The 22,393-nt window shown below is 34.7% G+C and overlaps 1 protein-coding gene and 1 long non-coding RNA gene across 9 annotated transcripts in view; one reads left to right on the top strand and one right to left on the bottom strand.

The window, feature by feature from the left end:
- LOC115223434 (tight junction protein ZO-1) overlaps nucleotides 1-22,393 on the top strand; it is an 832,981-nt gene that overhangs the window by 13,813 nt on the left and 796,775 nt on the right. The gene's annotated exons all lie outside the window — the stretch shown is intronic.
- Nucleotides 988-21,093, bottom strand: LOC118767626. Its single transcript, XR_005003547.1, has 3 exons — nucleotides 20,947-21,093; nucleotides 19,174-19,183; nucleotides 988-1,000 (listed from the first exon to the last, which is right to left on the bottom strand). It is a non-coding gene; the product is annotated as an uncharacterized LOC118767626 (long non-coding RNA).

Below are 22,393 nucleotides of genomic sequence, written 5' to 3'. Positions count from 1 at the left end.
CACCGGAACGTAAACATACCAACATCGGTTGACAAGCTGTGGTGGGGGACAAACACAGACACAAAAACACACTCGTTGATATATACATATGCGATAGACTTCTTTCAGTTTCCACCTACCAAATCCACTCACATGGCTTTGGTTGTCCTGAATCTATAGTAGAAGACACTTGCCCGAGGTGCTACACAGTGGAACTGAACCCAGAACTATGTGGTTGGGAAGCAAGCTTCATTCCATACAGCCACGCCTGTGCCTATATATATATATATATATGGTAGTTTTTCCATAATAATAATTTTCAAATTTTGGCACAAGACTAGTAATTTCTCTTTTTATAGTCAGTAGCACGGTCAAGTCAATTACTTTTACCCCTAGTACTTGTCTGCTACTTATTACATATCACCCTCAAATGAATGAAAGGAAAGTCGACCTTGGTTGAATTTGAACTCAGAATGTAATGAGTCAGAAATGCTGCTGAGCATAAAAATATTTTTCAAACATCTGGCTAAAAACAAAAACAAAAATTTTAATTTTTTTTTCTTTTTATCTGCTGTATAACCCCAAGTGAATACCTGAGCAGACGGCAGTAAATTTCTTTTGACTTCTATATTTTTAAATAGTGGAGAGATTACAATTCTACTAAAAAGATTTTAAGTTTCTCTCTCTTTTTTTTTGCTTTTGCCAACATTTCCATCTCTGACTTTACACAAGCAGCTTCAACTTTCCCATTTCTGGCTTCACCCCCCAACCAAAAATATTGCAGAATTTCAAATTAAGTACCCACCTGAATTTGTTAAAATATCTTTTTTTTCCTTCTTATTACTCCATCTCCATCTACATTTAAAATATATAATCCAAAAATTTCAAATTTCTGTATTTCAAACATTAGAGATTCTGCAAAGAATTTTACAATGCCACCTTCCTTCTCCATCTTGGAGTATGCAACCAGCTGTAACTCTTTCAGGAGATTGCAACTCGGTCAAAAAAATTTTCACAAATTCTCTTTTAAGTTTCCTCTTTATTTCTGTGTTATGATGTAGTATGCAAGCAACTAAAACTGACTTTTCAGGGGGTAGATTTTTCTGGGTTGTGTTTTTAACACAAGAGATAAGGAAAATCAAATTTTTACAAAAGAAATTTTTTTGTTACAATGTGGTGTGTGTGGCGTGTGCATTTATTTGAAAACTCCACTGAGCAGACCATTGATAAAAAATAGCTTTTCAGTTAGTATACTATTTCATGTTTTTCTTCTGCAATTTTTAAAATGAACAACAATATACTTAATACTACAATAGCCAATGTATTTTACTAGTTGTTTGGTCACAGGTCAGCCCTAATCATTCCAGCCAGGACCATTTATTTAAAAAAAAATTTTACAAGTATAGTTTGTATTCGTATGGAAAGAGCACTACTAACAAATAAGCATAGACTTTAAACTGCATCTGGTAGTGGGACACTGATTTGGGAGTTCCAGGGTTTTGTGGAGTTTGGAACCATCTCTTAGCCACTATTGCTCTCAGGTCTACTCTGACCTGGAGTGGTAGCACCTGTCAGGGTCCCAGCTATGGATTAAATTTCAACCAGAGTACATTGAAATCATGGGATGCAACATGGTGGATGTGAACTATTTCAACAGATGAACTTACTGAGACAATGGTGACCATCACCAGATGCTGAGCAGATCAACAGACAAAGCTGTCAACAGTCAAGATCAACCAGTTTAGTTAGTGAATTACTACTCTCATCTGTTTTTGTGGTGTGTGCTGTTGAGGTATTTCAGTGAGCAAAAGACCAATATGACTAAAATTTAGGCTAGTCATTCATATCTCATCACTCAATTGGGACTTCTGATGTGGGAGAATTACTTTGGTCTGGGCAGTCACCCTGCCTGGATGAATAGACTATTAACAAATATTTGACTTAACAATTATTTATGTAAATATTCAAGAAAGAGTATTATTAAGATATTTTAGAAAGGGTAGTACTAGAATATTTATGGAAGTCAACTAAATGAAAATCCATTTGGACATACAAATAGCTCATCAATTTCATTTGAAACTGAAATTCCACAAGAGAATTTTGCAAGATATACTCTTGCGATTGTATGATAATATTTGTAATGCAACATTCACAAACTCAAACTTTTGGAACCGAGGATAATTAATGAGACAAATGAATTTATTGAACTCTACAATGCTGCTCATAATTTACAATATACAGGCTTCCCAATCATGTGGTTTTTGGTTCAGTCTCATTGCATGACATTCTGGACAAGGGTCTTTTACATAGTCCTGGCCCAACCAAAGCCTTGGGAGTGGATTTGGTAGATGAAAACTGAAAGAAGGTTGTGTGTGTGTGTGTGTGTGTGTATTTTATATATATATATATATCAAATTAAATACATAACCAAAAGAGCTAATAATTTCGTGCTATTGTGATATTTATAAAATACATCATGTATCTTAACGCAATCTTTCAGGCTCTGTTTGTGTTATATGTGTCTGTGTGTGGATATATACACACAAACACATTTGTTTGTACCCTACCACCTCTTTTGATAACCAGTATTAGCTTGTTTATGTCCTTGTAACTTAGTGTTGTGGCAAAAGTGATTGATAGGCTTAAAAAAAAAACAACTACTGGGGTCATTTTGTTAGACTAAACCTTCCCATGACTGAAACAAGTAAAAGATATTATTAATAACATTGTTTTATCAGAAGCTGAGTTATAATGAAATTATAATTTGTTGGTCACTCAGGAACAGTCACTCTGACCAGCTCTCACAAATTTTCCATCAATCAAATTTCACTCATAAAGCTTTGGTAAAAGACACTTTGCCCAGTATGCTGTGCTGTGGACTTGAACCTGAAATCATGAAGTGGTGAAGTGAATTTCTTAAACAACACAGCCATGCTTGCATATTTTTTGAAGAATAGGAGATACTTTTTTTTTTTTTTTGGTAGAAACTAGTTGAAGTGGTAAGATGCAAGGAGGGAAAGAAAAGAAAAAAATCCAGGAAACTTTGGGGATTTGTCAGTGCATCAAGTTCTTTTCAACAGGGAAAGATGCATGTTATTGTAGTTTGTAATGTTAGAAGAGGTATAATGGTTAAAAAGAAAAAAGGATGGAGATGGGTGAGTACATTAATTAGATGGTGTATTTGAGAGATTTATATTGTTTACAATGTTTTGCTGATGACGAGGATAATGAGTGGGTGGGAATTATTTGATTGTGTTTATTTATTCAGTTAGAAGAGGATTTCTGTTGTGTCGTCATGTAGAAAGTAATTATTACCTGTTTGATTTCTATAAGCTTTTATGTAAAAAATAATCCAAGAAGATTTTGAGATCCTACAAGTATAGGATATAGAAATAATAAAGTTTAAAGCCTGGTATTGGATTCGTTAAAAACAGGGGGCGGGGGAAGAAACACAAAACAATAATAAAACAAAAGAAACAAATTATAAAGAAATGAATCTCTCCCCCAAATTGATAGAAAACAATATCTGTAATTATGTAAAATATGCATAACTATTTCAGTAACCCATGAGAATTTAGTCTTCTACAGTGAGGCAGTGTGCTGTGTTGCCACCTACTCAGAAGAATACCATTCTTTTTCTTTGACTGACAATTCCATTGTAACATGACACAGCTAACTATTGATTTTTAAGGTAATCAATCAGCCATTCATTGAATGCATTTAGTTTTCAGCCTTTAAACATTTGTGTTTGTTGCAAAAACTCTTATTCTTCTTGTAAATTAAAGGGAATTTTCAGGGGGTTTTGTTCGATTTGGAAATTTATTTTTTTTGGGGGAAAAAAATTTGGATTATGAAAGATTTGTCAATTTTCTTTAATTCTTTGTTTTTCCTTTTCCTTTTTTCATTAATATATCTGAATAGTGTGTGTATTGCCCTAAGTCTACCTCCCCCATCTCTCTCTCTCTCTCTCTCTCTCTCTCTCTATCTCTCTCTCTACATATATGTTAATTTATGGATTGTATACTCTTGTTATCTTGCATAAATTAACATAGATAAGACTGCACACTTCTAACAAACTTGTGCTGAACAATTTTATATTTTTGTGCAGCAACTTAAACACACATTCATAATTTGTGTGTATGTAGTAATGAAAAAAATTGAAGCATTGTTGAAGAAATATTGTTTTGTGAGTGTTTGTTGTGTAGTATTTATCTCTTTATGCAACAATATTTCTCTTGAAATATACTGCTTATGTCTTTCAATTAATTTTGAAAATAATCACGACCTTGGAAGAATTTAGTAGAATAATTTTCATATTAAAACTGTTGCTTGAAACATAATTTAAGAGAAATGCTCTTACGTAAGGTGTTTATAGGATTTATTCTAAATATGAAACTTCAAAATCCTGCGCATTTTGTATCAGACTATTTGCTATGATTACGATTAACATGAAAAATGTTTAACCTATTTTGTCAGCATACTTCTGTTGAAATACACTTTGTTTCAATTAATTTTGAAAATAATGAAGAATTTAATATATTAGCTTCGTCATTATTAATCTGGTGTTTGGAACATAAGCCTTCCATCATAATACCATGTTAATTTAGATCACTTTAGAAGAGGTAGTTTGTATCCTGGAACCAGAGGCGATGTCAGGCTGGTTGGTATCAAGTTAAAATAACACTTTTAGTAGGCTTTCATATTATATTATACTCTTGATGAAATAACTTGTCTTAAAATGCATGCTGCCCAGAATGTTGCAATGTTGTGGTAGGGGTATAGAATCATAGGATAAATATCGAGAATTGGTTGTTGTTTGGTCCTGATCAAGATTTATGATCAAAGGAATTCTGGTCATGGCCACTGTATCTAAGGCTATACAGTGTCCTTTGTTTTTTAAGGCAGTATGGTAGGGTATATTTGGAAGGAGTTTTGGTTGCTATTTTTTGCAAGTTGAGCGACTAGAGACTCCCTTAGTTTATCTCTCAGATAAAACAGTGTTAACACTTATTTGTATTGGCCTTGTACCTATGTTAGTAATGATTATTAGTTCAAAACACATTTAGAATATATTTTTACTTCAAAGAAATTAATATATATGAAATTAATCAATAAAATATATTATTGAAATATTATGGAATGATTATGAATGGTAAAATATACCTCCTTCCACCACACTGAATAGAAGTTAGATTCCATATAACAATGACAGAGGCATATGTATGCAGAGAAAGAGCGAGTGGTTATTAAATAATGAATGGAGACATAGGTGAATGCACTTATATAAGAGTCTAATCACAGGAGCTACACAGAACAAATAGGATTGCAATGAACTGCTTCTGATGTAAAACCTGCCATCTTCTTTTCTCTTTAATACTAATTTTAGATACTGTTGCTGGGGAAAAAAATTAGAGACAAAATAGTAAGAAAAGAGTTAGGAGTAACTGGGAAAAGAGGGAGCAAAGAAGCTTTTTTAGAATCTAGGTTTAGGTATATATATGCTAAAATACCCTGCTTTGGTTAAAGGTAGGCAACATTAGTAAAAGAAGATTAGCCGGTTTTAGTTGTAGTTCTCCCTCTTCTGCTTAGTCAATTCTGCTCAACTAATTTCATATGAAAGGTTTTCTATTCCAGCCTTGGTCACTTTGTCTTTTTGTATATCTAAAACTACATTGTTCATTGTGTCCTATCTTTTATGTTTAAAGAGGGATGCTTGACCTACAAGCAATAGCAACCAAATCTCCTCAGATCACAACTGATCATCTTAAATGACGGCTGCATTGGATGATGTAGTTCTGTATATGCTGTGTTGGAAAATCAGATTGGATGGTGATGACAGCTTAAACCTTTAGTATTTGGATTATTCTATCAAATGTAATGCCTGTTTGTTCATGTCTTGGTTTAACCATGCATTATCTGGTAGCTTTGAGATTTTAATGATATGATTGTTTCTTTTTAGAATGACACTGTAGAATAGGTGTGGAAGACCAGATTTGACTGGTTTGAATATTGGGACCAGGTACGACTGGTTTAAACGTTGAAGGGTTAATCTGAGCAGACTTGGGCTCAGCAAGTTATTCCTTCTCAAAACATTGACCCTCAAGAATATCCTCTCTGCTCATGTGTTTCCTTATAGGTTTTCACTTCAAACATTCAAGAACAATATCAATGGCATCAATCTCACTGCTCTAAGAAGGCCTGCAAAGGTCACATGTTCTCTTCTTTCCTCCAGATCCAACAAGTAAAAAAAAAAAAAAAAAATCAAAAAGCCAAAATGCATTTCTTTGGTGGGCTATGGTTGCTCATAGCATTAAGTTTGTATTTTGTTCCTTCAGATTTTCCTTAAGTTTGCCTAGGTGAGTTTGAACACATTTTATTTGCCTTGGAGGTAGTTGTGAGTAAAAGATCTGCTCAGGCAGTCTTTTGGATGATGTTCATGAAACTGCTCCATTTGGTATAGATTTTATCTGCTGAGATATTCATAGTAGACAATCCTGTTCATCGTAGTCATTCACTGTTGTGAAGCAGGTCTCCAAGAGATTTTTGTGATTGAGAGCAGGTGTCTCGGTTTATATATATATTTACACACACATACACAAGTATACACACTCACATATATACATTCAAACGTATGCACACACACACGTGTGTGTCTATGTATATATATATATATACATATATATATATATATACATACACACGCATGAGAGAGATGGTTTGCGGGTTTAGAAATATTTTATTTTTGTGAGATGATGATATCGTTAGAGCTTTGCTTTTTTTGTTTTTTATGCTGATAAGGAAATACTGAATAGCAAGTGCTTGGGAAAATTACTTTGATATTGTCATATTGCCTGTAGATGTGTTCATATTTAATTATGTTACTAAAGAAATTGCACGTTGGTGTAATACGAATAGAAGGACAATAGATTTGATGGGAATGTTGTCTGAAGCACAGTTGATGATACTGTGTGTAGAATTGAACTTTTGGTGATTTGGTAGAAAATATGTTGAACAAATGAAAGACACTGAAGAATTGCTATCTTGACATACACTGCAGTTTCATGAATGGGTAGCCTTCATACTTACTGACATATCATTTCCTCACTCTATCTTTTCTACTTTAAACTTCTATAATAGCCCCCTTCTTCAGCATTGGCTGGTCTTATTCTATTGTCAACCAACCTCACATGACTCGCATAATACCCCTCCTACCATCACCCATTGTATATACCTTTCCACCCCTTTGCCAACCACTATGTTCTTAGATTGCCAGTTGTTTCATATTCTTTCTCTGTCCATGGTTTTCCTGTAGCTATCAACATTGTTATTGAAAAAAAAAAAAACATAATCTATGTCAACCTCACTGATCTTGGGCCAGAGAAGGCAATGAGTATTGCTCTACTTTGCAGAACAAAATTGAAAAAAAGAAGAAAAAAACACAAACAAAATATACATTAAAAATTATACAGTCCTACTTCTCTAGGCACAGGTGTAGCTATGGAGTTAAGTTTGTTTCACAGCTGCATGGTATCAGTTTCAGTCCACTTGCATAGCACTTTGGGCGAGTGTCATTGGATCTGATATGATGGAAACTGAAAGAAACCTTTGTGTGTGTGATTGTATGTATATATATCATCATCATCATCGTTTAATGTCCTTTTTCCGCGCTAGCACGGGTTGATATATATATATATATATAACAAATTAATAAATAAAACATTTGCATATATACATACATATATGTATGTACCTACATCTACATGTATATATACATGCATATATAGGTACAGGACACCAAAAAAACGTCGAACACAATGAGAAACGAAAACATAAACACAAAACCAAGGAACTGGACATTTTTCTTAAACAACGAAAAAATAGAGTACAGGACAAATAACACAAAGAAAATGCATATATATATATATATATATATATATGTGTGTGTGTATATGCATGTACTTACAACAGACTTTTCAGTTTCCATCTACCAAATCTGCTCACAAAGCCCTGGTGAGGGTGAGCCTGGGGCTATACTAAAAGACACTTGCCCTAGGTGCCATGCAGTGAGACTGAAACTGACACCGTGTACTTGTGAAGCAGACTTCTCAACCACATAGCCACACCTGTTCCTATAGAAGTATGATTACATAATTTTCAATGTAGGCGCAGGAGTGGCTGTGTGGTAAGTAGCTTACCAACCACATGGTTCCGGGTTCAGTCCCACTGCGTGGCATCTTGGGCAAGTGTCTTCTACTATAGCCTCGGGCCGACCAAAGCCTTGTGAGTGGATTTGGTAGACGGAAACTGAAAGAAGCCTGTCGTATATATGTATATATATATATATGTTTGTGTGTCTGTGTTTGTCCCCCTAGCATTGCTTGACAACTGGTGCTGGTGTGTTTACGTCGCAGTCACTTAGCGGTTTGGCAAAAGAGACTGATAGAATAAGTACTGGGCTTACAAAGAATAAGTCCCGGGGGCGATTTGCTCGACTAAAGGTGGTGCTTCAGCATGGCTGCAGTCAAAGGACTGAAACGAGTAAAAGAGAGAGAGTAAGAGTATTATATATGTGTGTGTGTGTGTGTGAATATGTGTATGTTTTCAGTATGTGTTGGTTTGTTTCGTCTTGACATTGCATAATGCTGTAACTGAATGTCATTCATTTTCAGTATATTGTTAAAACGAGTCTAACCATGGGGGATTATTTCTGTACTTGGAAACAAGTAATGGTTGGCAATAAGAAGGGCATCTGTCCATCGAAAATCTGCTTCAATAAACTCTGCCTGACTTATGCAAGCATGGAAAAGTGAACATTTAAATGATTTTGTAGTTTATATAATGTAAGACTGACCCATTGTAGCAGATGAAGTCAGTGATATGTGTTTGTGTAGTTTTCATATCCCTCTTTGTAAACAGCCAGAAAAAGAATGAGGAAATAATTTAATGTGGGAAACTAAACATTAGTAAGTGAAGCACTTTCCTTTTTTTTTTTTTAGAATTCCTTATTTTTACATGGTATACTTTTGGTTTTCTTTCTTATTGTCTTAGTTCTGGTAAAAGTAGATAAGAATTTATTAAAACATTGTATAAACTTCATATATTTTTATATAATACTCTAATTATATTTTGGTGGTGTATTTGTCAGGCAAGTGATTTGATCTGAGACCATGTGTTGAAACTAAAACGATTGCAATGTGAATGACACACTCAAAAACACACAAACACTGTTAACTTCACTTAAACATTTATTATTTGGTGTCAAAATTTTCATCACGTTAACTGTGACCTGGTCACTGACACGATTCCACTGCTTCAGTTAATATCTAGTGTAATCTTATAAAGATAAAGCTATAATTGATAGCATCATTATCTTTTACTTGTTACAATCATATGACTGGGGCACTGCCTTGAAGAATGAATGAATTGACCACAGTACTCTATTGGTCTCTTGTCGAGTCACTAAGTTACAGGGACCTAAAAAAACCAACACCAGTTATCAAACACAGTTATCATATATATATATATATATATATATATACATACAACAGGCTTCTTTTCATTTTCATCTACCAAATCCACTCACAAGGCTTTGGTCAACTTGAGACTATAGTAGAAAACACTTGCTCATGGTTCCACACAGTGAGACTGACCCCAGAACCATGTGGTTGAGTAGCAAGCTTCTTACCACACAGCCATGCCCACGCCTTTGTAAAAATTAGGTTGAAAACCTTTTTGGATAGAAAAAGTTGAAGGTTTTATTTGCTCCAAGTTCAATTATTGATATCAAATAATTTCATATTCTCTCAAAGTTTCTACAGACTTATAAAGTATTTTATATTTATTATATTATAGGCTACATTAGTGTTATTTCAGTGTTAGATCAAGTACCTACTGAACCAACAACTAGAAGCCTAGTTAGTTCACTTCAAAAAGCGCTGTCTGTATTAATATTATGAAATATTCTAAAGGTGTATGTGTTTGCTTGTTATCAGAACAGATTATTGTTGATTGGTTGTCAGCAGTGCTCTTCCAAATAACCAGCTGTATGTTGATGTGTACTAGTTATTCCGATAAAAACACAATACAAGTGAATTTTATTCACAGCTAATAGCAAATTACATGTTATTTAAATCACGTTATTTTGCTTTTCAACTGAAAATGAAAATTACATAATGATAAGGATAAAAATTAAAAAGAGCTAAAAATAAGAAATGTAAACATTTTTTTTTTCTTTCTGCTGTTTTTCAATTACAATTGTTTCAAATATTTTCATCCTGTTGTCTGCCATGTTGTGATATCTAAGTGACATTAGGTCCACTGACAAGATTTGAAAATCCAGTCAACAAATCATTACAATCACTCTGCTTGGAATGCAACTAAAGGATTATTATGGCTTACAGGTAAAATGTCAGTGCAGTGAATTACACAACAGAATTATATTCATGGCATCTGTCCATAGCTATGGTTGGTTAGTCTACAGAGACTGAACTAAACTAAAGGAGCAACACAACAAAACCAAACAACCATTTAAACGTTACAGTGTGCTCAATAAGTGCACGGACATGGCTGTGTGGTTAAGAAGTTTGCTTCCCAACCATGTGGACTTGGGTTCAGTCTCACCGTGTAGCACTTTTAACAAGTGTCTTCTGCTGTAGCCCCAACCCAAGCAGTCTTGTGAGTGGATTTGATAGGTAAAACCTGAAAGATACCCATCATATATATCTAGATGTGTTTTTCTGTTGTTTGTAATCCACTACTGCTTGACAACTGGTGTTGCTTTGTTTGCATCCTGTAACTTAGTAGGTCGGCGAAAAAGACTGGTAGAATAAGTACTGGGGTTCATTTGTTTGATCAAGCTCTTCAGGGTGGTGTCCCAGCATGGCCACATTTCAATGATTGAAACAAGTGAAAGATAAGATACATTTGAGTAGGTTACTGTTCTGTTGAGATTATACAGGATGTTTGTAGTTGAAACTCATTTCATCGAAGATACAGCTATTTGGTAACAAGTTCACTTTGCCATCATAGTTCTAAATCATCGTACAAAACTACCTTCTATTATATAGTCAGTCCACATTACTCCATAAGGAGGTTAGGGTCAGTTTCGCGGTTTCTCTGGTGTATATATTCGTCCCTGGACAGGATACCAACTGGGTGGACTGGAGCAATGTGAAATGAAGGGTTTTGTTCAAGAACATTGCTCAATTCAGGAATTGAAACCACAATCTTACAATCATCTCCAGCATCCTAACCACTAAACCATGCACCTCCACACCTACTATGTAGTTGACCAATACTTTGTGAATGGAATTTGATAGATTAAAATTGGTTAAGCTTCTTAACTTTTTAGCATTTCAATCAGCCATATGCATCTCAAATGTTTTGTTTTATGTTCAGACCAACCTTTACACCTACCTTTACAATGTCATTAAAAAAAAAAAATAAATAAATAAATAAACAATTACCTTCTTCAAAAATCTTGAAGCTATCAGGTAATGCATGATTGATTTAGAACAATGTGAATATATAAGCATTACATTTGGCAGAGTAATCTGAACACTAAAGGGTTAATGCACATGCTATCTCTCTCTAAACCTCCTTCACATATCCCACCTCCTCACCACAACTGTCACCCACTTTCCAATTGTATTCATTAACTTCCTTTCCTAACCCATTCTCACCCCTTCCTGTTTACAGCCACAGCTTAAAAATTCCAGAATTGCTGGCTTGCTACCCTGCTGTTTGCACTACCAGCTGCTTAAACCACACCACTCCATTTCACTCCAAGCAATTGAACTAGATATGCCCAGTCTACTGAACAGGATTACTGTTGATTCATGCCAATTTTAGGACAATGAAGATTCTTTCATCTTTTGATGATGACATTTTCCTTACACACACACACACACACACAATTTTTATCTTTTACTTATTTCACTCATTAGACTGTAGCCATGTAGGGGCACCACATTGAAGAGTTTTTAGTTCAATGAATTGCCCCAGTGCTTTTTTTTTTTCTTAAAGCCTAGTATTTATTCTATTGGTCTCTTTTCTTGAACCACTAAGTTATGGGTATGTAAACACACCAACACAGGTTGTCAAGTGGTGGTGGGTGACAAGCATAGACACATGCACACCTATATATTATGGAATTCTTTCAGTTTCCGTCCACCAAAATCCACTTGCAAGGCTTTGGTTGGCTCAAGACTATAATAGAAGACTCTTGCTTAAGGTGCCTACCACACTGGGGCTGAACTTGGAACTATGTGGCTGGGATATTCTTTAACAATAATAGTGTTGACAGTGATTTCAAAGTTTCATGCTACTTAACCTTCATCAGACTGTCTGATGTGCCTAAGCAGGCTGAAACTTCGAAGTCCCTGTCAATACTATTCTTGTTAAATAATAATAAATCTACTCTATAAAAAGTATCGAGTAGTCCTCCAGCTTGATGTAAAAATTGTTTTTATTATAACTTGGTATAAAAACATATGTCTGTATATGTATACATGGGTAGGTGTGCAAAGCAGTGGTGGAAAATAAATTAATTTTAGATGGAATATGTTTAGGACATATTTGAACCTCTAAAGGCTTTGCACTGCAGTTTTACTGTGGAGATAAATTCTCACTTCAGACAGAAAGGTGTTAGAACACATAGAAGCCACTCTGAGCTGGCTATGTTATTCTAACACTTTTTTTGTCTAAATTAAGTTGTTTTTTTTCTCTGATGCAAAACTTTAGTGAAAGGCCTTTACAGATTCACATGTCACATACTTACTTACATACATACATATATATATGTATATATATATATATATATATATATATATATATATATATATATATATACATACACACACGCATGCACACACACACACACACTCTCTACAGCAGTATCAGTGCCAAGCAATGTTGAAGCATAAGTGAACTTTAGGTTAGTTAAAATGTCTGTATATTTTTAGTGCTTATTGTACATGCACATTTGCCACACACAAAGATTATATTCTTCATTAACCTTCCTTTGATACCGCTGCACCTTTTATGTATCCAATGCTTGCACTGGGTACAATGTATGGAGTTTCTGCCAACGCCCTTCTTACATACTGAGCAGGGCCATTTCCCAGAAGAGATTTGTGATTTGTCTGTTTTCCTTCTTACTAGGACTTTGGTGAACATAAAACCCTAATTACTAGGTCATGCACCTTTATGCTCTTCATGATGATAAGGTGTATAATTAAAAGATTTGGCTGATATTTCTTGCAGGTCAAGTGATTGCATAGAGGCTGCTTCATTTGTTCATAGATAATGATGTTACATACAATAGTAGTTTTCACTAATACATCTTTTTTTTTTGTTTCTTTTAAATAAATGTTCCTGTTGATTTGGCATAAAAAAGCAGAACCCATCCTATCTCTTGAAAAATCTTTAATGAGTTACAACACTGCCAAATAGCTTTGATCTATTTTTTTCGGAGAGATAGCAAATAACTGCTGCAATCACCAAAGTGAATCACGACTATATTTTTAAGAGGAGTTATTGCTGGAGCAGTTCGGTTTTTCCGGACTATTAACCTCATTTTTTTTTTGCATGTTTCTATTTGTGTAGTTTATTTTTTTTTCTACATGACCGCATGACAAAGATGCAAGCATTATCTATTATCATTAAATCGCTTTCGCTCTGTTATATCACAAAGCATGTTAAATTTCCATGTATTTAATATTTAAAATGCTGAAATAAAAAAAATAAATCATGCATGCGTGCATATGTTAATTTGAATCAGTTCCACGGAGAATAGAAAGTTCCAAAATTCAAGTGCTTACATCGTTTGTATTGTTGCCCTCATCAACTGAAGTTCTGATCAAAAGCAACTCAGCTATGACCATCCCATCCTTTTAATTAGACATAGTATACCTAGGACTATATCATTTACTGTATCCCCTTTTTGTTCTTGTCACAGTTTAACCCTTTTGTTACCAACCCGGCTGAAACCGGCTCTGGCTCTGAGTACAAATGTCGTGTTTTCATAAGTTTGGAATTAAAATCTACCACCAAACCTTAGTCATAATTTATGTTCCTAACACTAGCTGAAAGATAACTAAGTTATTTTACTAAATTCTTTGTTATATTTGAAGTAATTGAAAGAAACACAGAGCATCTCAAAATAAATACAGTAACGAAAGGGTTAATCCTAGATCAGCCCTCCTCATGCAGACCTATGTTCAAAGATGTCTGATAATGACTTTATAGAAAAATGGGATGTCTTTGGTCATAGCTCTTCATGATAAGGGTTCACCAGGGTTTAACCCTTTAGTATTCAGTTTACTCTGTCAAAATACTTATTCTTATTGTTTTGAATTAAACAAGCATTATGTCTCAGCTTCAAGATTTCAATGATGTGAATGTTTACTTTAAGAATGACATTGGAGGGTATGTTTGAGGAGCCAGATCTGGCTAGTTTTTGCTAAAGAGTTAACAATAAAGATAGGTTCAGGACATATTTACTTCCAAAAAGTTCTGTTACCAAAAATTGCGTCATTATTATGTAGAATTAATTAGGATGACATGCTAAGCTGACTCAAACCGTGTGAGAGAAATTGAGTAGATGGAAATTGTGTGGAAGCCTGTTGCAGAGACTGTACATATTTTGGGGTGGCAGGCAGTCATTTGGTTTACGATCATCAATATCTGGAGCCTTCATAATTATTCTGTTGCAAATATTCGGACAAGGTCATCATTTTTATTGCCTCTTTTTTCCTATCATTCTTAGAGTCCTGCAAAAAAAGGTCATGGGTGCCACCTTTCTTCTTCTGACTAAACCTTCATCATTATCATTGCTTTGACTGGGTTTTTTTTCTTCTATGCTGGCATAAGATTGGATGGTTCTAATCCCAGTACAATCAATTTACTTGTAACAGTCTTTTGTCATCTGGTCAATGAGTAAAAAGTTTTTTGTTTTTGTGTGCATCATTTTTGCATGATATGGGTGAATACCCTTCCTAATGCCAACCAATTTATAAATTGGGCTAGGTACATTTTATTGTGCTGCCAGCTTTATGTTTCAACAGATCTTGCCACATGTCTCCTGAAGCCCTACAAATTAAAAAAAACCCATTAATCTTTGTTGTGAATAATAATAATAATAATAATAAATGCCTTGATGCAGTACCAGGCAGTGGCTCTTGTGGCTTATGATCTTAACTGATTGGAAGTGTTATCATGTACATTGTTTTGTCTTGGTATAAAAGATGGGCTACAGCAAATATTCTGTTCAATACCACAGATTTGCTTGTCAGTTGTTTGACTTTAACCAGTTGAACATGTCCCTTAGTGGCTGGCGATATGTGCATCTCTGATCACGAGCAGAAGTAGTGGGGGAGCATCATAGCCATGTGTTGAGAGGGATTCTTTGGGGTTTGAATAATTCACTTCTGGAAACATGGGTGTTTTGTTAAACATCCTTAAACAACCTTTATTCAGGGACCTTTTGATCGGGATGGGTTACTTGACCAGAAGAAAATTCTAACTGGGCCCCACCTGTAAGGTCATGTGCTGTTTATCTTGATATGAGATCACCATGTCACACACATATTGTTGTGATGCATGTGCCTAGTGTACCCTTATCAGACGGGTAATCATGATGGGTATACTGGGCTTCGTATATTTTACCCCAGTGTCACTTTGATGGCATGTACTGCTCTCTCACTCAATAATAATAATAATAATAATAATCCTTTCTACTAGAGGCACAAGGCCTGAAATTTTGGGGAAGGGGAATAGTCAGTTACATTGACCCTAGTGTTTCTCTGGTACTTAATTTATTGACCCTGAAAGGATGAAAGACAAAGTTGATTTGTGGGCATTTGAACTCAGAATGTAAAGATGGACATAATGCTTAGCAGTATTTTGTCCAGCATGCTAACAATTCTGCCAGCTCATCACTTTAATCATAATAATTATGGTTTCATATTTTTTGATGGGTGGGGGAAGTAGGTAAGTCCATTATATCAGCCCTAGTGTTCAAAAGGGTGAAAGGCAAATTTGATCTCTGTGAAATTTGAACTCAGAATGTAAAGAGCAGAAGAGGTACCACTAAGCATTTCGTCCAACTCACTAATAATTCAGCCAGCTCACCACCTTGAAAATAATTCTTTCCATTATAGGCTATTTTGGGCAAAAGGCCTAAAATTTTAAGGGAGGGAGGTTAATCGATTATATCAATCCCAATGTTTGATTGGAACTTATCGTATTAACACTGAAAGGATAAAAAGCAAAGTCGACCTGAATAGTATTTGAACTTAGAATGACAAGAACCAGAAGAAATAACTGCTAAGCATTTTTTCCAACATGGTAATAATTCTGTCAGCTTGAATAATGATAATAGCAAATTTAAAAAGGTAAAAAATATACTGAAATAGCGTGTTTATCAAATTGATGAAACTGTATAAATGGCTAGCTTCATTAGTTCTTGTGCACTTCGGATAAATTAAGATTTTATGCAAAAGATTAAAAAAGGTGGTCTTTAGCATTTGAAAGTTGAGCTTTGTATTGAAGTTATTAAAATTCTTCAAACTCAATGAATTCAGAACAAGAATTTAATGAGTGTTTAACAAATAATTCATGGCTTATGAGATTGGCATTTCTTGCTGCAATGTTATCTAAATTATATGAAGTTAATCTTTTATTACAAAGAAACAGTATTATGGCTTTTTTATAACAATGCATAAAATTTCAGCATTAAAAATGAAATTTGAATTTTGGTTTTCAATAAAAAAGTGATTGCTTCCTCCTTTTGATTACATTCTTACTTCCTTTGGGTTTCACTGTCAAATATGCAATGAAGTCCAGCAAGATGTTAGTGGTGCTCTTTTCGATGCTTGAATCAATTGCATTCATCTTTATGGGAATATTTTCCTACAGAACCATTGCCATTTAACATCCATTTACCATGCTGGCATGGGTTGGACAGTTTGACGGGAGCTGGTGAGCAAGAGGACTGCGCCAGGCTTTACTGTTTGCTTTAGCATGGTTTCTGTGACTGGATGCCCTTCCTAATGCCAAACATTTTTTGGTGCTTTTTATATGTGGCACCAGCAGCACCAGTGAATTCATCAAGTAATTTGCCAGACAGCAATCCCTACTTCAACTGATTGTGGGAGCAGTATTAAGGCGGCGAGCTGGTAGAATCGTTAGCACGCTGGGCGAAATACTTCGAATATTTCGCCTGCGGTTACGTTCTGAGTTCAAATTCCGCCGAGGTCAACTTTTCCTTTCATCCTTTCGGGGTTGATTAAATAAGTACCAGTTACGCACTGGGGTCGATATAATCGACTTAATCCGTTTGTACCCTCTGTGTTTAGCCCTTTGTGGGTAGTAAAGAAATAGTATTAAGGGAGGTGGCTTTGTGTCAGGTGATGAGAAGTTAAAGTTTGATAGAGATACAGATACAGGTTGTTTTGCTGTAGAGGAGATACATGGCTACCCAAGTTATATATATAGAGAGAGAAGATGGTGGTGAAGTTACAGGGAGGTGAATATAAGTGGTACAAAGGATTAGACAGGGCGAGTGGGCAGGCAAGGTCATAAGAATGTGAAGAGAGGGTGGGAGACTGGGGGAGTGGGTGGAATGCAATTTGTGAGATGAGGAAAAACTAATAGTAAATCATCATGCCAATGAAGGTGATGCTTTTTTCAGGCACTCAATCTGCTAGACATAGCAGCTAAAGCTCTTTCAAATCACACCTCAAATAAGTATACATTGGATTGTGTAGTTACTAATATAATAAAAAATAGGCGTGGCTGAATTGGATAGGAAATATGCTACTCAGTCATGAAGTTCCAGTTTGATCCTACTGGGTGGAATTTTGGGGAATGTCTTTACCATAGCCTCAAGCTTATGAGTGAAACTGGGAAAATGGAAACTCTGAGGAAGCCCATCAAATGGAATTGTACGTGCAATTCATAAGTCCGGCCTTGTCACATTGTGTCATAAGGATTTGATTTGGAAATGCCTCTTACATATTAATTTAATGAGTTTGACTTTGTCGGTGACACACCTGAATACTCATTGTTGAAATTTCTTTTAAGAAATAGGATGATTAGTTTAAAGAAGTGCTCACTTAGGACTAAACCACAACAAATCCAATGAGCCAGTTTTTGAGCTTATACACCAGTGGTTCACAGTCTATGAATTGCTGTTCAAACTGGAATTGTGGGATAAATCAGAATGGTTTACAAAAACAAAAATCCTTTACTTCTGAAGTATTTGATAACATGTTACATTACAAGAATTTACTGCAGACAATAAGCAGAGATAGTTCCACTTGACACTGGAGCAATGTAGCCTTGCAGCTTGCCAGACCCTGTCAAACAGTTCATGGATAATGCCAGAATGGAAAACAGATGTTATATGTTGATGATTATTTCCCTGAGTCTCAAATGTTAAGTATTGCCTGTCAGAATATGTACTTTTGGAAAATTGTTAATGTTTCTGTTTAGCCACAGGCCAACTCTGTGGGAGAAGACTTATGGTAAAAAAAAAAATGTTCCAACTGTGCTTACCTCATGTTATTTACCTGTAGGTCTTCCCTGATTGAGCAAACCTATAGTCATTGGCATTCTAACCAGAACCATTCCATATTTAGCAGCATCTAAGATAACACAGTGTATCTTTTTCTTTTTTAAGACTGCATGGTGTGGTTTGAGGAAGATCTGATTACTATTTCTAGCAGGTGAGGGAACCATGTAGAAGTCTTGTCTTGCTTACCAGGAATAGTTTATCTAGGACTACATTATTAATGTGCTCTTTTTTTGTCTTTTTCCAGACTGTAGAGGTGATTTTAGGGAGATTTAACTTCTATTTCTAGTAATTTAAACTCTCTTGTAGACATTTCCTTATTGGCTCATTTCAAACATCGTTATTTAGGTATGTGTAAATTATGTGCAGTTTCCTATTACTAGCTAGTAACTTTACTAGTTTTCTATTATTAGCTAATAACTTCATTTTGAGTTGTTCATCTTTAAACAAATCTTTTTTTGGTTTTCTTTTTTTCTTCCTTTTTCGAACTAGTATTCATAACAGAATTTGCTTGCTTGATGTTTGGAAGAAGTGTTTTGATCTTGTTGTATGATGTAACTTTTATTTATTAGTAGTTAGAATTCCTTTAAGGAATTGCAATTTATCTATTGCACGCACACACACTCTTTCCTCTCTCTGTCTCTTGCAATTGAATCTGATACTCCATTGTTTGATCTTGGTGTGTTGTGAGACTATTAAAAAGTATGTTTCTCTCTAAGCTGTCAATTAATTTATAAATATGAGTGTGCACTTTGAACAAACCAAGTAAATAATCTAAATTGCATTTTTGTTATAGACTTATTTCAGAAGATAAAATAGTATTTTGTCTTTAGATAACTTTGGTGCTTAATATTATATATATATATATATATATTATATATATATATATATATAGTGTGTATAAGCATGTGTGTGTAAAATAAATTTATTGCTTCACAACATCTTTTAACTTAGATTTCCAGTTGATTATAATCTAACTCAATGTAAGTGGACTTTCTTACTTCCTAAAAATCAATGTTTTAGAGATAAGTAAAGTTTCATTCTAAAGGATGTATCAAAGAGAATTGGTAGAATCTGCGGAAATTAGTGATGGTCTGTGTCTATATATAGTGAATACAAACAACTTACAAACTGAGAATTAGCTGGTTTTCCACAAAGAAGATGAAAGGTCTGATGTATCATGCAGGGCCCACAAAGAAGAATGAATATATTAGCTTGCCATGAGAGAAGTAAGGTCTGACATTTCAGCTCAGTTAAGTCCCTTTTTTAGAGCAGAGTTGTGTAAGCACTGTTTTTTACCTCACAGCTTACTAATTTCACTTTTTGTAAAATAGTGATCTTTGGCACGGACCTAAATTGGAACTAAGATCTCAATCTAATATATGCTCAGAAAAACTTCGATAAATACTAAATTTATAGATAGAGCCAATGAGGGAGCTTCTATATCAAGGGTGTAAAATTTGTTTGGCTTTGCTGGCTGGACTGAACCTTTATACATTTAAACCTTTTTACAATTAAACTGGACATATCTGGCCAGTATAGCTGTAAATTGTTTAGTTATTCTATGTGTTTTATGTTCAAACTAGCTAGTTCCAGCCTGTCACACCTACCTTATAATGTCAGTCTATAAATAAGCAATCACATCATTGAAATCTTGAAGCTATGAGATACTACATGATAATTCAAAACAATATGAATAAATAAGCATTACACTTGACAGAGAAATATGAATACTAAAAGGTTAAACTAGATCTTGTGGGTTAGAGACAATTATTCCTAAAAATCTTTATTCAATGTAAATCGAAGTGAATGGTAATGGATTGATATATAACATTACAACTTTGTGAATAATTAAAACAAGTGAAGAGTATGGTGTGTTAAAGTTTGTGTGTGGAAAATTCATTCACTTGGTATATGAAGTTCTTGTAAGAATAGAAAGAGAAATTCTCCAAATGAATACATGCAATTCTTGAGAAGACCAATGCTTGGTAGAAAACTTGCATAGGTTCAGCTGCAAAACTTTTCTTCATTGTTGAAAAATGTATCCTTTTAAAGTTTTTGTTTTATGCTTTTTTCTTTTATTCTTTTACTAGTTTCAATTATTGGACGAAAGCTTATGCTGAGGTATTATCTTCAAGAGTTTTGATGAACCATATTAACCTTAGTACTTATTTCAGTGTAGTAATCATTTTATGATCTCTATCAAATTGCTAAGTTATATTTTTACATGAAGGAACACAACACTGCACACAAGTTTGCACTGATAAGCATAAAGACTGTGGTACACGTGTCCAGGGATTATGTTTCACTAGTATTATTCTAAACCAGTGGTTCCCAAACTTTTTCACACCACCGCCCCCTTGACACCCAGGCCACATTCGTAGCCCTCCCACCAGCTCAACACCACAAACACAGACCACTTTCTGCAGAAAATTCAAAGTAACTGTATTTCACAATTAAAACTTAACCTACTTAACCCATTATGTTGGGTTTTTTTACATCCCTTGACCCTTTTTGGCCACCCCATTATCACCCCACTTTTCTTCCTCCTAATCCTTCACTCTCTTCCCCAAGGGGACAGTACCACCCACTTTGGGAACTACTTTTCTAAACTATATCAAATAAAATGTACCAGCAAAAACTGACTCATGCTGTGACAAGCTGTATAACCCATGGCAGCATAGAAAACACATAAAATGATGATCACAATGATTGTGATTCCACACAGTTTCCAGTTACCACATTCTACTCACAAGGCATTGGTCAGACTGAGCCTATAGTCAAGCACATTTGCCCTAAGTGTGGTGTTATTGAATTGAACCCAGAACTGTGGTTGTGAAGCAAAATTTTTAACCTCACAGCCACGACTTATTTTTTTTATCCCAACATTCTGTGGTTGTGTGGTTGAGAAGCTTGCTTTCCAAACATGTGGGTTTGAGTTCAGTCCCACTGCATGGCTCCTTGGGTAAGTGTCTTCTGCTATAGCTCCAGGTGGACCAAAACCCTATGATTGGATTTGGTAGATGGAAATTGAACAGCTTGTTGTGTGTATGTGTATATATGTCTGTGTTCTATTTGTCCCCCGTTACTGCTTAACAATCAATGTTGGTTTGTTTACATCTCCATAACTTTGGTGAAAGAAACTAACAGAATAAGTACTACACAAAACAAAAGGGGTTTGAATTGTTTAACTAAACCCTTCAAGATGGTGCTCCAGCATGGCCACAGTATAATGACAGAAGCTAGTAAAAAAAAAAAAAAAAGACCCCTTCCTCCAATTATGTTGTTAGAAATCTTGTTCTTTAAATTACAAATATATAAATTATATATTGAAACCAATTAGTTTGATATTTTTGGTGGCCAAGCTGTTTGCTTAAAGCACATTTATCGAATACTTGAGAAATGTTGAAAACATTTATATAAATAAGTCAACCAGTGTCTTACATTATATAAACATACATTCATTGAGTAAATGGTTTTTGTTTTTGTACTTTTTAATTGGTTATATTTATCTGAGGAATATGTATGTGTGTATATGTATATATATATATATGAATTTTTTAATATTAAATTTTCTCTATTTGGTAAATCAAATTTTCCTTTTCTCTCTCTCGATATGCTAAAGATATAATGACAGTTATATAAATGTTAGGAAATAAATGTTTGTCTCTGAATTTTAGTCCTACCAATCTGAAGTAATTGATTTCCAATTTCTTTCACCAAAATCAAAAACATATTTACATGTTGAGGTTATTGAACATTTAAACACTTTTGCAGTATTGGCTGCCGAAAATAACACTTTCGCATTCAGTCTCTCACTCCCTCTCTTAGCACCACTTC

This window comes from Octopus sinensis, linkage group LG23 (genome assembly GCF_006345805.1).
Source record: "Octopus sinensis linkage group LG23, ASM634580v1, whole genome shotgun sequence".
NCBI lineage: Eukaryota > Metazoa > Mollusca > Cephalopoda > Octopoda > Octopodidae > Octopus > Octopus sinensis.
The sequence above is the reverse complement of the archived record's forward strand: the minus strand, read 5'-3'. Positions and strand labels throughout refer to the sequence as shown.